General features: G+C 40.4%; 1 protein-coding gene across 2 annotated transcripts in view; it reads right to left on the minus strand.

Annotated features, from left to right (window-relative positions):
- Positions 1 to 15,000, minus strand: part of nova2 (NOVA alternative splicing regulator 2) — an 87,770-nt gene that overhangs the window by 22,296 nt on the left and 50,474 nt on the right. The gene's annotated exons all lie outside the window — the stretch shown is intronic.

The raw sequence follows: 15,000 nt of genomic DNA on the forward strand, positions 1-15,000 counted from the left end.
ACATACAAAGAGCTCATTGTAAGCAACAGGGGGGGGGAATAATACCAGCATGTTTTCAACTGCTGAAATATTCATATGAGTGCTTGTAAAATCTTTTGTATTTTCCAAATTTTTGTCACTGTGATGAATGAATTTGTTTCCTGTGTCCAGGAATGTAATGGAGCTGCTTCACTGCCAGAAATAAAGCATGAAGAATAACTCTGTACTTCTTTATCAATGTGCCAACTTTTGAGAGTCATTGAAATTGATTTGTTCCATTCATGTTTTCTTATGTACAAATTCATAAAAATGTTTCCACAGGTTGACGGAAACTCACGAAGGGGAGGGTAAAGGTTTGACGTTGTGCAGGATATGCTGTCCCAATTCTGATTTGAACACTCAGAATTTTCTATTTTTATCATTTTTATGTGCAGTTGAATAGAAATGAAATTACTCATACTGATTTTCAAAGAATAACAACTGGGAGATAAGAAAATATACCAGGAAGCTCTAATGAGCCCTGCTGGGAAATGACACTGCTGCAGCAGCAAGTAATAAAAAACAACACTGAATAATCTAAAAATTGAACCGAAGTAGAGGAAAAGGAACATATGTATATATATATATATATATATATATATTAGACACACCGATGTTGGCCGTGAAACAGTTGAACACAAAACAGATATAAAGCAGATGACACAAAGTCAGTCTGGAGTGAAAGCTAAATCTCATTCTGTAAATGAGGATGAGAAAAAATAGTCATTCTTGACCTCACATGTAGAATGCAACATTCAGAAAAGATCAGACTTCATATTCCCACTGCATCTACTCGTGAACATGTCAGTACCATTCAGTTTCCAGGACCTCGTCCAATCAGAAATAAACTCCCTGCTCGCATGAAAAATAAAACACGCTGCTATGATTTCCAAACTTCTGCTTCGCTTTGGGCATGTGTTGGGAAACATGTGTGTAAGCATTAACAACTGGATCTTTCAGATGTGTATCAGCTCCAAATAAACTGGCTAAACTCTATTACACAAATCAAGGAGCCGTGGAGGTTCCGAGGATTTACACTCCACTCCTTCAGCAGGAGAAACTGGGATTTATGTTCACCGAGAAAAAACAGAACATTTGCAGGAAATATGAGAAACATATGAGAGATCAGCTATATGTTACATTTGCTAGTTTGAGTGTGTGTGTGAGTGTGAGTGTATGACTATACTGTACTGTATGTTGTAGCTTATTCTTACTTCCTGTTTCTCATTTCACCCAGGAAAAGTGCCCAGACACCCATTGTTTACATTACTGGAAACTAAGCGATGGAATTGGTGATCATTTATAAAGAGTGCAGTCTGTAGTAGCACAATGAAACACTTTGGTTGTTTTGTCTCTCTGCTTACATACATTTGAAATGTGAAAAATCTAAAACATTAGGTTCTGACTTCAGTTTGATGACGTTTGCATCCCCAAAAGATGAACAGTATAATATATATATAATGGTCCTTTCAATACAAAGTCCCCAAATGTTTGGGGACTAAAAGGAATTGGTCATTTAAAAAAAAAAAAGGGCTACAAGCATTTCGATGTTCACCCAATGTGCATGTGAACTTCCTAATCACATTTCCAGCCAGTGTTTAGAGGTTTAGATGTTGTTCTATGCATGTTCCAGGCAGCATTTGGTTTTCATTCATCGGGTCTGTTTTAATTTCTGTCAAAATAATCGTTGTGCAGTTTAAGTGCCAGTTGAATCAAAAGGTCTGTGCTGCATTACCTCAACAATGATAGTGAGTCACTGTAAAGAATGCAATCTTACACGACTCCAGCAAGCTTAAACAGTGTGATCAATTGTTCTCATACTTACATAATGAATGAAACCAGTGGCCGCATGTCGCAAACTCATTAGCTGCGTGGTAAAATATATGTAACTTGTTGAATATGCAAAACCACAAGTGTTTGTGCTCAACAGTTGGAATTCTGCGCTTCAACCTCAGAGCGAGGGTTTCAAGCCAAAAGTCATTCGTCTCATGCTTTATGAGTCCACTGTTTATGAAAAGGTTGCAGGTCATTTCTCTAAGAGAAATATTACATCAGTGTTGGATCCAGAGAGTAGGGCCAGTGTTGACAGACAGACAGACAGACAGACAGACAGAGAGACAGACAGACAGACAGACAGAGGAGAATCTAGGCCAATGCAAAGCCTCTCAGTCCTCTTCAACTCAAAAACACACTGAAAGTAAATTTCAGTTTGGTTGTCTCTCTCTCACCCTTTTCGCATTTATCCTTTCTCTCTTTCTTTTCCCTTTCCATTTCTCTCTCTCTCTCTCTCTCTCTCTCTCTCTCTCTCTCTTCCTCACTCTCCTTTCCTTCTTCCCTCTCTAACTTGCATTATCTCCCTTTCATTTCCCCCCATTTCCTCTTCCTCTCCCTCTTCCATCCCTCTCTCTCCCTTGAATCCAGTATTTAGTGGGATCTGCTCTTATCTCGGCTCAGCAGCGTGTCAGTTAGCGCTTCCTGTCTCCTCCCTCTCCCTGCATTGTTGGACTGGCTCAGTTTGGCCCAGCTCGGCCCTCTGTGTCAGCACTGGAAGCCGAGGGATTGAGGGAATGAGGGATAAAAGCAGTACAGTATGTGTCTATGTGAAGGTTTGAAACTGATGGTACATGATGTCGTAAGGGCAGAGACTTCAAGAAGCCAAATTAAAGACCTTTTGAATGCCTGGAATTTGATTTCAGACCAGTTTAGCTCATACAATTCAGCAACAACCCTGGACAAAGCAGACTGAAGGGTCCAACTGAGTTATAAAAGTAAAAAGATACATGGATACATAAAATTAATTGTCAATGGAGGTCAAATACATGTTTTGCATTAATCAAAATTTTGCACAAAGAAACCATAAATGGTGAAAATGTTCTTTCTCATGACTGAATTCAGGATATCTTTAATACTTTTAATGGCCTAAAATGTGGACTTGAGGATTCTTGCACACCCTGTAGACAAAGAGTTGAGTGTGTACAGGGTGGAAGGGTTGAAACAACAGAGGCTAAAAATAAAACACACACAGCACATTCAGGCATTTGCAACTTTTGGTTACCTGGCTATGCTGGACCTGTGTAACGCCTGTTAGCATTACAGTCATATTAACTCTCATTCCTATTTTAACAGTCCGTTGACAACAGTGACAAACGTTCTCTGTTGACAGCAGCCGACAAATAACACAAACTAGATAGTTAGCATTAGATTAGATTAGAACGCTTTGCTGGTGAACATTTCAGCCTCATTCTGCATTTAATTCAGCATTAATGAGACACAGTGTGTGTGTGTGTGTGTGTGTGTGTGTGTGTGTGTGTATGTGTGTGTGTGTGTGTGTGTGTGTGTGTGTGTGTGTGTGTGCGTGTGAGCTGATACTGAGGAAACTGGGCTTCGCCTCTCGCTGACAGCTGGTGCCCTCTGGGTAATCTGGACTCGTCCAATCACAAGCAAGGATTAGCAGGCCATTGTCTTGGCATGATTGTCTTTATTTGTAGCTTGTGATTTTGTGTGTGTGTGTGTGTGTGTGTGTGTGTGCGTGTGTGTGTGCGTGTGTGTGTGTGTGTGTGTGTGTGTTTGTGTGTGACGAGTGTGATTGTAGCAGTAAAGGCCACTCTGTCAGTGGAGATCATATTGTAGCCGCTGTACAGCTGTGCCGCTGCAGCAGAGACCTCATTTCATTACAAAAAATTTGCTTAAAGATCAATTAATATTCATATAATACAAAACATGATTGAAACCTTTATCTAAGCTGCTTTATATCATGAGTGCATACATGCACTCTGCAGCCTTAAGGTGGTATTGTGGTACATCTAGGTGTTGCAGTGGTACGTTAGCTTGCTGTCCTGATGTCTTCTTTATCACGCAGCAAACACACACAGACTCACAGTCACAGACGTGCACACCAAAACAGCGCCAACACAACAGAATTCACACATTCCTTAGGGATCGAGAATCAGCTCTGTTGGCAGTAACTTCAGTATTGGTCCCACTGGTGCAAGACATCACTGTGTGTGTGTGTGTGTGTGTGTGTGTGTGTGTGTGTGTGTGTGTGTGTGTGTGTGTGACTTTGTATGTGATTTTTGCATTTCCCCTTGTAAAGTGAACATCATCATTATTTGACATTTTAACGGATGGAAGCTTTTTTCCAAGCTTGATGTGCTGCAGCTGCTGAAGCAATATCTGTTCAGTGTTGTCAAGACTACTATGTATAACAAATTTACGAGACATTTTTAATGTGACTTGTGTAGAAACAGAACATAGCAGGCAAAACAACAATACGGTGTATTGTATTCAGACAACTCGTGCCTTTTTTCAAAAGTAGTCATGGGTTTTGCTTTACTCTTATTTACTTTTTTTTTTTTAATTCTAGCCCTGATTTGTCAAGAAAATGTGCGGTTACATTGCAACAAGGATTACTACAATGACCACAAAAAAAGAACTGCTTTTGCAACAACAACAACAACAACAACAACGGCAGGCCGATACTACTGAAATGTGCATTTCAAACAACCATGTTAAAGTTCTGATAGGCATTTTTGGGAAGAAAATGGAAAATTTGAGATGCTCTACAGAGCTAATTGATATAAGGCAGGGGTGGCGAACCTGTGGCTCTTGAGCCGTATGCGGCTCTTTGCCTGCTCCTGTGAGGCTCTTACTGTGTGGCTGGAGGCTGTGTCATTGGTTGATTGTTGTTTTTAACTTTTCTGAAACACAGTATTTCAGATAAGTAAAAAAAAAAAACATTTGAATGCATCTGCCAATACATTTGCCAATTATTTTAAAATGGAAAATAATGCAGCAGAGTTCTGAGGACAGATTCTGCAACCTGAGGAAAAACAGCGGCCACAGATCACCTTCCTCGTTAACCCTTTCACTGCTGAATCTGATTGTTTGAAAGACCCTCTAGTGACAAATGAGTGAGAGTTGCTTCGAGTGGCCACAACCGAGTTCAAGCAAGACCTGAAAAGGATTGTGGATAACAAAGACTGTCAGGTTTCCCACTGAGTCAGTCTAAGTGAGAAAAAAAAACTATGAAAACTGCTATGTATTATGACTGTCATCAGATCTGGAAGACACTGTTGCTGTTGTAGTGTGGACGTGCATGTGTTGTGTGGCTTTTTGCTATGGTGCGTTTCTTTTTGTGGCTCTTTATACCTAACTGGTTGGCCACCCCTGATATAAGGAAAGAACACAACAATGAAACAAGATTCTTAACAAATGAATGGCCACAGCATACAAAGTGGAACAAACTACAAAAGAGTCACGGTTTGTAAAAGAAAAAAATGAAAAAAATTGAAAAAATGCAAAGAAATGAGCTCCAAAGTCTCACACGTTTTAAAATATGGTAATGCTAATTTTCAGATCAGAATGTTGTTAAGTTCCTGAGATGAAACGCCTACAACGGTGCCAGTAAGGGACTTATAATGGGAGGCGTTTGACTTCCACTGAATCACAGATATCAATCAAATCTATTCAGTCATGTTACTGTGATACAGCTTCGGTAATTACCAGGCAAATGTTTAATAAATACAGCTTACTGTATACGCTGCTGCTACTGATGCAGTTTGCAGTGTCACGCTGGACAAAGCTGCAGCGTAGAGTACAAAAAGTACAAGAGGTTCAATTACTGGAGCTCTTCTTTCAATCAAAGGAGGATGAGGATTGAAAATGAAAAGCAAGAGTTTGGGAAATTCATACCAGACGGGAACTTCACTTTCTCAATTTCCACAGTGACCAAATGACCCAACACCACATTGTTCAATGCTAAACACTCATCATCATCATCATGATCCAGGCTGAGGACCCTGGCAGTTGTTTTTATTAAAGTCTAACAGGCATGACTCACTCATTCCTCCTCCTCTGCTCTCCTCCTCTTCCTCCTCCTCCTCCTCCTCCTCTCCCTGATGACCAGAGAGGCACCGGAGGCAGCAGACAGAAAGCACAGCGAGCTGCTTCTCCTCTGATTTCTGACTCACAGTAACACACGGCAACATATGCACGGTTAGTATGACCATGCACACTGATGCTGTATCGTGTAGAACACGGAGAGCCACATGTGAACACGTCAGGGATCAAAGCAACTTGGGAGGGGACGCATTCACCCTCTGCTGCTGAAAGCATAAAAAAACCTCCGAGAGGCAGAAGAGAAGGAAGATCAGGGCCACGTTCAGCCCCGACAAAATGTAGCAACACGTTTTTTTTACACTGAAACGGGGGGCGTTGAACATCCTGTTGTGCGCGCAAGCGCTCTGCCTTTTTATTACCACAAGTTTACATGCACGTCTCTGCTGATTGGGTGTCACCTGTGACACAGCCAATAAACGAGAGACACACCCACCATTCAGAGAAAACATATCTCAAAGCCGTTGCACACCGTTTCACACCGTTTCACACCGTTTCACACCATTCCAAGGAAACATGTCGTTCAACACACAAACCATAGCACACCGTTTTGAGATTGAACGTGCCCCAGTGGTGGAATGTAACTACATACATTTACTCAAGTACTGTACTTAAGTATAAATTTGAGGTACTTGTACTTTATTTGAGTCTTTTCTTTTCATGCCACTTACTACTTCTAGTCCTTCACTTTTTTCTTCACTACATTAATCTGACATCTTTATTTACTAGTTACTTTAGAAATTAAGATTTCTGCACACACGTGGTTTATAAAATACCCAACAATATAACGGCCTGTACAAGTCCAGCTAAAATGATTAGCTGATTAAACACTTTGACAGAACTGTTTTGATATTTTCCAGTTTCTAAAATGTGAGTTTTTTTCTCAAAAGTAACACTTTCAATGCAGGACTTTCACTTGTAACAATGTGGTATTAGTACTTTTACTTAAAGGGCAACTATTATATAGCATTTTCAAGATTATATTTGGCATTTTGTGTTTGTACTAGAACATGTTTACATGTACAGTAAAGTGACTGGAATTTGGGGAGAAATGACCAGCATTGGCCGAGATTACAGCTATGTCGCGTGACCATGTAGCTACTTAATAGTTAGCAGTATGCTAATGTAAATTTGTAGTGGAATGAAGCAGCAATTTTTACCGTCAAAAATCGCAGATAAAGGCTTCTGAACCAAACACAACCCAATCAGACATGTATCAGCAGTAATGTGACCTGGAATTGGGGAGAATTTAACAACATTGGCAGCCAAGGTGACATTGAATCTGAATACTCCTTCCACCACTGAGAAAGATGTGTTATGTTTGTTTTGTTTGGAGTGAATATGGTTTGTGCAAACAAAATCTCAAAGAAGGGACAGAAAACCATAGAATTGGCTTTTTTTGTTACAATACAAGCCAGTGACTCAACAACAGCAGAATAACTGGAGTCAAACTGTCCTGTGGACAAAATACTCAACAGTGGTCGGTGTGACCCCACACTGGCCGCCGCAACGATGTAGTTACAGTGATTCCTCACTGTAAAGATGACTCAGTGTCTCTCGGCAGTCAACCAGCAGCCAGCAGCCATGATTCACTCCCTTCAGCCGGGGGTGGAGAGAGCTGGCCACTCTGGGCTACCGTAGCTGACAATAAAGGCACATAACACTGCCCTGAAAAGTCACACCAGCTTCTAGTGCTTTAAAACTTTAGTGCATCAATTTTTTGATATTAATGAACGTCCGTTACATTCAAGCCATTGCCAAATGAGTTGCTGCAAAGCTAATTAAGACTATCAGCTCCACACAACTCTCTCTGTATTTCTCAGTATGACTATGTTCAGAAGATTGTGGCGTCCGCGCAGAAGCTCGAGTAATGATAATTACCTCTTCTGAAGAGTCCATCATGTTTTTTTAATCCTCCGTGTCCTCCTTGGCTACTAGCAACTGTGTGGAGGAGGTGTGTGTGTGTGTGTGTGTGTGTGTGTGTGTGTGTGTGTGTTTGGGGGAGGGGGGGGCTGTGCGCGATCACGGAAGGCTTGCATCATGTGGGCAGTTTTGTTGTCATTGCTTAGAATTCCTCATAGGGGTGACAGAAATTACACACTATAGCTTTAAAGGTCAAATCATGGCCCGCATGTAAACAGGCAGTGGAATAAATCGTCAAAATGCACAAATTTAAAGGGGCACTCCATCAATTTTACACATGAAATTCAGTTTATGAGCATACTCCACACCACACAGTGGTATAACGTTTACTTTGAATCTGCAGGGAATTTTCTCAGCTCGGATTTAGAGACTTCAAATTTATAATCGAAAGCTAACAAAGCTAAAGTACTGTGTTAATGTAATCATTCGTCAAATCACATACATAATACATAATACTGTCAAGCTAATTTATTGTAATGTTTTATACATTAGTTCTACAACTTTTTTTTTATCATATTGTATGTATATCTTTGCAAGGATGTTATTTATTTATGTTTTTATGACAGTAAAACAAGAGTAAAACAAGTGATGAATAAAAGATAATTCTAGTCTTTTTATATGAGCTCAGTTACTTCTCAGAGTGGGAAAAAAGTCCTGATCCAGTAAATCAAAAAATAAAATGAGGCAAGAGATTTGAGGGTTGACAGGCTGCAGCTACAAACTGGGTCACTGAGGATTATTTGATGAAAATAGATTTACAGGCCATGATGTACAAATTCTGTGCCTTTCCTCAACAAAGTCCATGAATGACCTGAAGAAATGTGATTCCTTCCTGATTTATTAATGGGGGTTTTTCAGCTCAGACACCCACTAAAGACACAAATGTCTGGTTTCCACTACAGTTGGGCTGGAAACCACCAGCTAGTGTGTATACTGTGTGAAACAAGTCTTGCAAAGGGACCCATTAGTAAAAAAAAAAAAAAATCACACTTTTTCCCTTGAGAGTCCTTTAAAGATCCCTGCAGGGCTGTAGTCAAGTCCACCTTTGTCGAGTCCAAGACAGGTCCAAGACCAGGACTAGTCGAGACCAGGTCAAGACCAAGTTCAAAGAGGTTCAAGTCCAAGTCAAGACCGAGTCCAAATGGGAGACAGTCAAGATCGTAGAAAGAAAGGGTCAAATTAGGCCACATTATTTACTTAAAATATAAAATGGAAATGTTCCCATTCTTGAACTTATTACTTGTCCTAAAGAAATTTACATGTTTGTGGCCAAAATCTAAATGATTGATAGCTGATGATTAATGTATGATGCAGACAGGTGTATACCAGGCGACTGCCTGTTCTAGGTAGATTATGAATTAAACTAATACTTGCTTTTGGAACAAGCGCACATCATCAATGGTTGTGTTTTGAAGGAGGAAGTTACTTTAGAACAAAAGCATATAGTGCTGGACTCGTTCGAGACCAACTAGAAAATTTGGTGAGTCCAATGAGACAAGTCCGAGTCCAAATACCAACGAGTCCAAGACGAGTCCGAGACAACAGAAAAGCGTCTCGAGTCCGGACTCGAGTGCTACAGCCCTGGATCCCTGAAGTTCCCTGTCAGAAGTGATGTTCTCAAAGTTTTTTAATATTTGAGAAATATCAGCAGAGCCGACGAGAAAGAAGAGACAGGATGTGACAGCATCGCTAGAGGCCTTGTGTTCACAGGTACATGATGTTCACCCCCTGCTGCGAGATGTACAGCTTTTTCACTTCCAGCATCACTCTGATGGAAATAACATCAGCAGGAGAGAGAAAGAGAACTGATAGAAACGGATAGAGAGGTTCACACGACTTCTGTCACATCCGGAAGCATCAAGCGACGGGGAAGTGGAGAAGGAAAGACAAGAATGTACGGAAACTCAGAGAGGGAGCGGCAGATCGGTACAGAGTCCTGATAGTAATGTGAAAATGGAGTGACACCGGAGAAAGAGGGAGACAAACAGAGACGAGCAGAGAGACAGACTGACAGACTGGAATGCAAAGAGAGAAACCTTTGTGAAACCTGTCACAACAGAGTAATGTCAGAAAAACAGAGAGGAATAGAGACAACAAAGACCGATTCGGCAGGATGTATGCAGACAGGGAAACCTGAAGGATAGGCCGATACATGTATTGTCGGACATACGAGACAACTTTTCTGTGTAGACATGTAGATGTTTTTTAATCAACAATTGTAGGCGAAAATATTTTACTGTATCTCAAAGATGTATTTCTCTAAAATCGAGGACAAAAGCCATCTTGCTTGTCTTGTTTTTGAGCCTAGAATTTATGATTCACCCAAACAACTTTTACAGTCACAAGGCTTTTATAAGGGATCTGAAGTTTCTCATATTTCAATTTTTCACAAGCAACATTGTTATAATCTCTGCCAGGGAGGTTATGTTTGTGGCTTGGTTTGTCATTTTGTCAGTCTGTTGGTTTGTCTGTTTGTTTTTATTGTTTGTCAGCAGAATTACGGAAAAACTACTGGCCCAATTCTCATGAAACTTGGTGGAAGGCTGTAGCATGGGCCAAGGAAAAACCCATTTGATTTTAAGAGTGGATCGAAATCACGAGGCAGATACACAAATAATTTTTTATGTCAGTTACGTAACATTGCGGGATAGGGCATTTGGGCTGCATTCATGTGGTGTTGGAATAATCGGAAAAATAGGAAATCGGAAAAAGACTTCCGAACTGCAATAACATAGGGCATGCCTTGCATATTTATTTTTTCTTTCATTCTTCTTTGTTGTATTTCTTCCTCTCTTTCTACTGATTTATTCTGTGCTTCTAGGCAGACAGATATTCATGTCAAAAGCCGAAACTGAGAGTGGGACATAGACCGAAGGATATATTGAAATACAGAAAACATTATGTTGATGAAGATTACATCCAGGCATAGAGAAAGAGATAACTATAATTTAAAAGAAATTATTTTTTTTAATCCATCTTAAAGTATAAAATACCCTCCAAGGCTCCATCTGAGCTAATTGGAAGCACAGTGAGATGAAGTGGCTGGTTTAATGTAAGCTCATTAAACAGATCTCCTTAGGCTGCGGATAAACTCACAGTTAACTGGCTACCTTTGATCAGATCTGTTGGATTAGCCGGCTGTTTGAGGTGCAGCTCAACACCTTGCTGTTCCGGTTGTTTTAAAGAGTTTATAAATTGGTTTATAGGACTACAGTACATGGAGGAACAGAGAGAGGACAACAGACAGAAGGGAACTGACTAAAGCCAAAGAGATGAAGGTCAGCTGAAGAGCCTGATGTTCCTGTATCATCTGTTCTTCAGAGTCTCATGAAGTTTCCACTATGAGGGGAGTATGTGCCAAGCCGGATATTTCAATTTCACTTGTTCCGTTGTTGGCGGAAATTCCGCCGGATTTCACTCTTTTCAGGCCGGATGTGCGTTACCTTCTGCCTTGTTTGTATTGTAATTTTAAACTCCGGTGGATTTATGAGGACTATGGTTAACTGCTCCTCAGATCTCTGCAGGGTAAATCCAGACAGCTAGCTAGACTATCTGTCCAATCTGAGTTTTCTGTTGCACAACTAAAACAACCTTTTGAACGTACATAAAACAAGTTCCTTCCCGAGGCTATTTTGCAGAGGCACCGTGGCTCCGTACGGCGCTTAGCGCTGCCCAAGACAATTGTGATTGGCTTAAAGAAATGCCAATAAACCACATCATGTTTTTCGCCCATCCCGTAATGCTGTGTGGACTAGCCAGACCCTCCTTCGCAGTGCTGTGAAGGAAGGTCTGGCAAAGCAAGACTATTTAAGAGTTGAGTTTAAAAACAAATTAGAACATTTTTTACAGCACTAAAAACTTAAGGTGGAGTATGCCCTCATTTTGGCCTTCTGGAATCAGTATTGTATAATACCTCAACTGAAGTATTTCATATTTCAAGTATCATTCACATGCAATCATTTCAAATACAAGTTTATTAAAATGATGTCCGCCAAAGGATATTATTACCATGATAAACCAATATCTATCCATTATTAGGTCCGAAACAGGATTAATTTTCCTCAACAACAAAGCGACTAGTGAGCTTTATCAGCTACATACACTGTTTCATCATGTCTCTTGAAATTATTGTGAGACTACACTGGTTCCTTCCAATTGTAAAAGGAGTTAATTTCCTATTTTGTGTCGCAAAGCAACAAAGAACAATTCCTGCAAGAAGCTATTCTGTGGAACCACATACAAATGTAGGTCTAAGGTCTGACAACCATCTCTCCTCTATAGTTGTTTGTCAACTGTACCTATACTTATGTCTTAAAATGAATGTGCTAATAATTCATTGATGTTTCAATGCTACAAGTTTTACCTCTAAATCCACAAATACGGAATTAATATTTCCTTCTGTCACACAACAAAGAGCCCTTTTCAACCTTCTCTTACTCCACATTAAAAGGGCCTCAGCATCTCTGCACAATGGCCCCTCATAATGCGGAAAAAAGCACTGACGACGACCAATAGGCCTCTGTCAGTGAGAGACGAATGGATTAATTGACTGACAACCCAATAAGCCAATGGAAACGACCGTACAGACCTCAGTATCCAATTAAAAAGGCTTTATGGCCTAATAAGCAGGCCCAGCTGTGGGGACAAAAGCAGAGCCGGTTGACCGCACAGACAGATGGAGGGATGAAGCGAGAGAAACAAGAAAAGAGAGAAAGTGTAATTTATTCTTATCAGACAGATAGATAGATAGATAGATAGATAGATAGATAGATAGACAGACAGATAGATAGATAGATAGATAGATAGATAGATAGATAGATAGATAGATAGATAGATAGATAGATAGATAGATAGATAATAGATAGATAGATAGATATTTGTTGCATAATTACTGCTGCAAAGTTTGGCCTGCAACTGTAAAGCAGCAGAGGAGGCGGTCAGTCTCCCTTTGACTGATCCTGCTCAGTTACCTTGGCAACTGACAGCCCCCCCCACCCCCCCAACCATGCATACACACTCTAACACATAGACTTGCACAATTGTGAATATACACCGAACACACACTCTTTCATGCAACTGGGCAGCTGTTGATGATGTCATGAGTTGTTATTCAGAAAAGGAGGGAGAGCATGACTGCATGTGCTGATGTAATCAAGAGCAGTAAGGAAACTTGGACCTGTTCGCCACTGCAGCCGACCAAGTCCTCATCAGAGAGAGATAGGAGGGAGAGGAAGGGAGAGAGAGAAAGATGGAAGGAAAGCTGGAAAAAAGGAAGGATGGGAAGATGGAAGAATGAAAAGGGAAAAGAGAAAAAATGTAACAAAGAGCGGAATGAACAGAACAAAAGGAAATCCAAGATAAGGATATGTGGAAGAAAAGAAGGAAGGAAGCAAGGCAAAAAAATGTAAAGAAAGAAAACAAGAAAGCAAACAAGAGAAAAAGAAGGAAAGACATCAGAGCTTGGTGCAACACTGCAGCTTATGTGGATGAAAATGTGATGGTTGCTTTGTAATGAGCTGGCACAGAGTTCAGCTTGTCTCCCCCGAGTGCTACAGGGCTGTAATACACACTCTCCCACTGGCTTCCACATCATTTACACCAGACAAAATCATGGTCAATTAGGAAAAACGCATTAAATCCTGGAGTTACGGTGCTCAGCTGGCATGGGACGCTGCTTTTACTGGTCTTTACTGACTTTTACTGACTTTAAAAACAACGAAACAGGGAAAATAAAGGTTACCTATTAATAAAGGTAATAAAGTTTTTTCTCAGGTATCCTGGTGTCTCGACAGTCTGAGGTGCAAACAGTCTCAACATAAAATAGCCCTGTATATTTCCAGAATACGGCTTCTGCTATAGCTGAATGTTATTTTGTGATAAATATGTTTTAATGCACACTCCATGTGGGTCCTTCACAGTGTTTAAGGGTAACAAGTAACCAGATGCACAAAGTACAAAGACTCAAAAAAGTAGCCTACCCTTAAAGGCCTACCTCTAAATCCTCCAAATTACTGTGAGAAGATACACAAAGAATCGACGTCTCCAAAAGTACCTCAAAGAGTTCCAAAAAACCCGCAATGAGTCAAAAATGCTCCAAAAATTATCACAACAATCCTGCAACCTCCACAAAAGACCAATACACCACAAAATAACAACATATCCTAGAATTTGTGTAAAAGCTCTTAGTCTGAGTTTTTTATTGTAATAAAACAGATGTTTGTGTGACTTGTAACCTAGCAAAATACACCATTTTGCTAATAATGATAGCTTGCATTTCTACTTTCATTTCTTCTTTTCAGGGGACTCCAGGGTGTTTTAAGAACATGTTTCCTGGTGGAACGTGCTCAGAGAAGTTGTACTTAACGTTCATGTTATCCGTCATTTCCTGTTTCCTCTTTCTGTTTTCCCTCTGCTCTCTTCTTCTCTTCATGTTATTTTTTGAATCACTTTTAAAGGCAGCACCAGGGACAGTAAAAACATGGTTTCCTGTCAGCCTCCCCTCCCTCCCTCTCTCTCCGTCTTTCAGTGTTTCTGCTCACTCACTCTCCCTGTCTCCCTCCTCTCCTCCCCTCCCCATTCTCCTCCCCCTTTCCTCCCTCTCCTCCTTTATCTGTCTCGAGGTCCGGCAGTGACAGAGCACTCGGTGAGAAGAATAAGGCAACTTTCTCTAAAGAATAACAAAAGAAAGTGGAAGAAAAGGCAGGAATTCCTCCACTGTGATGTAATGCTTTTCACTTGGAGAGTCCTGCTGTTCTCCATCCAGTCTCCACCTCCATGTCCTTCACTCCTCCAACCCACAAAGTCCCTTTGCTGGGGATCTGCACGCTGCACCAAAATCCACTTCTTTCATCCACATTTTTTAAGCTATCTGGAAGGAATATCGCATTTTAGAAGGAACATTTCGAAAACAATACTAAAATCGATCAATATTTGATATGAAATAGATGGTGAACATTTTCAAATGATACATGTATTATTGTAGTAAACAAATGGAGCTATTATTGCATGTCAAAGAGTCCTTTAATGACTGCAACTTGTTTAAAGCCACACACTGGCTGTGTTAGGATTTCAACTTGTGAACTTTCTCTTTACAGGAAACATTCTTTACCTCCTGACTTACTCCTAACTTCCTGTTCAAATACATGTGCTATTTTCAACATATTT

The sequence above is a fragment of the Sander lucioperca genome, chromosome 5, assembly GCF_008315115.2.
Source record: "Sander lucioperca isolate FBNREF2018 chromosome 5, SLUC_FBN_1.2, whole genome shotgun sequence".
NCBI lineage: Eukaryota > Metazoa > Chordata > Actinopteri > Perciformes > Percidae > Sander > Sander lucioperca.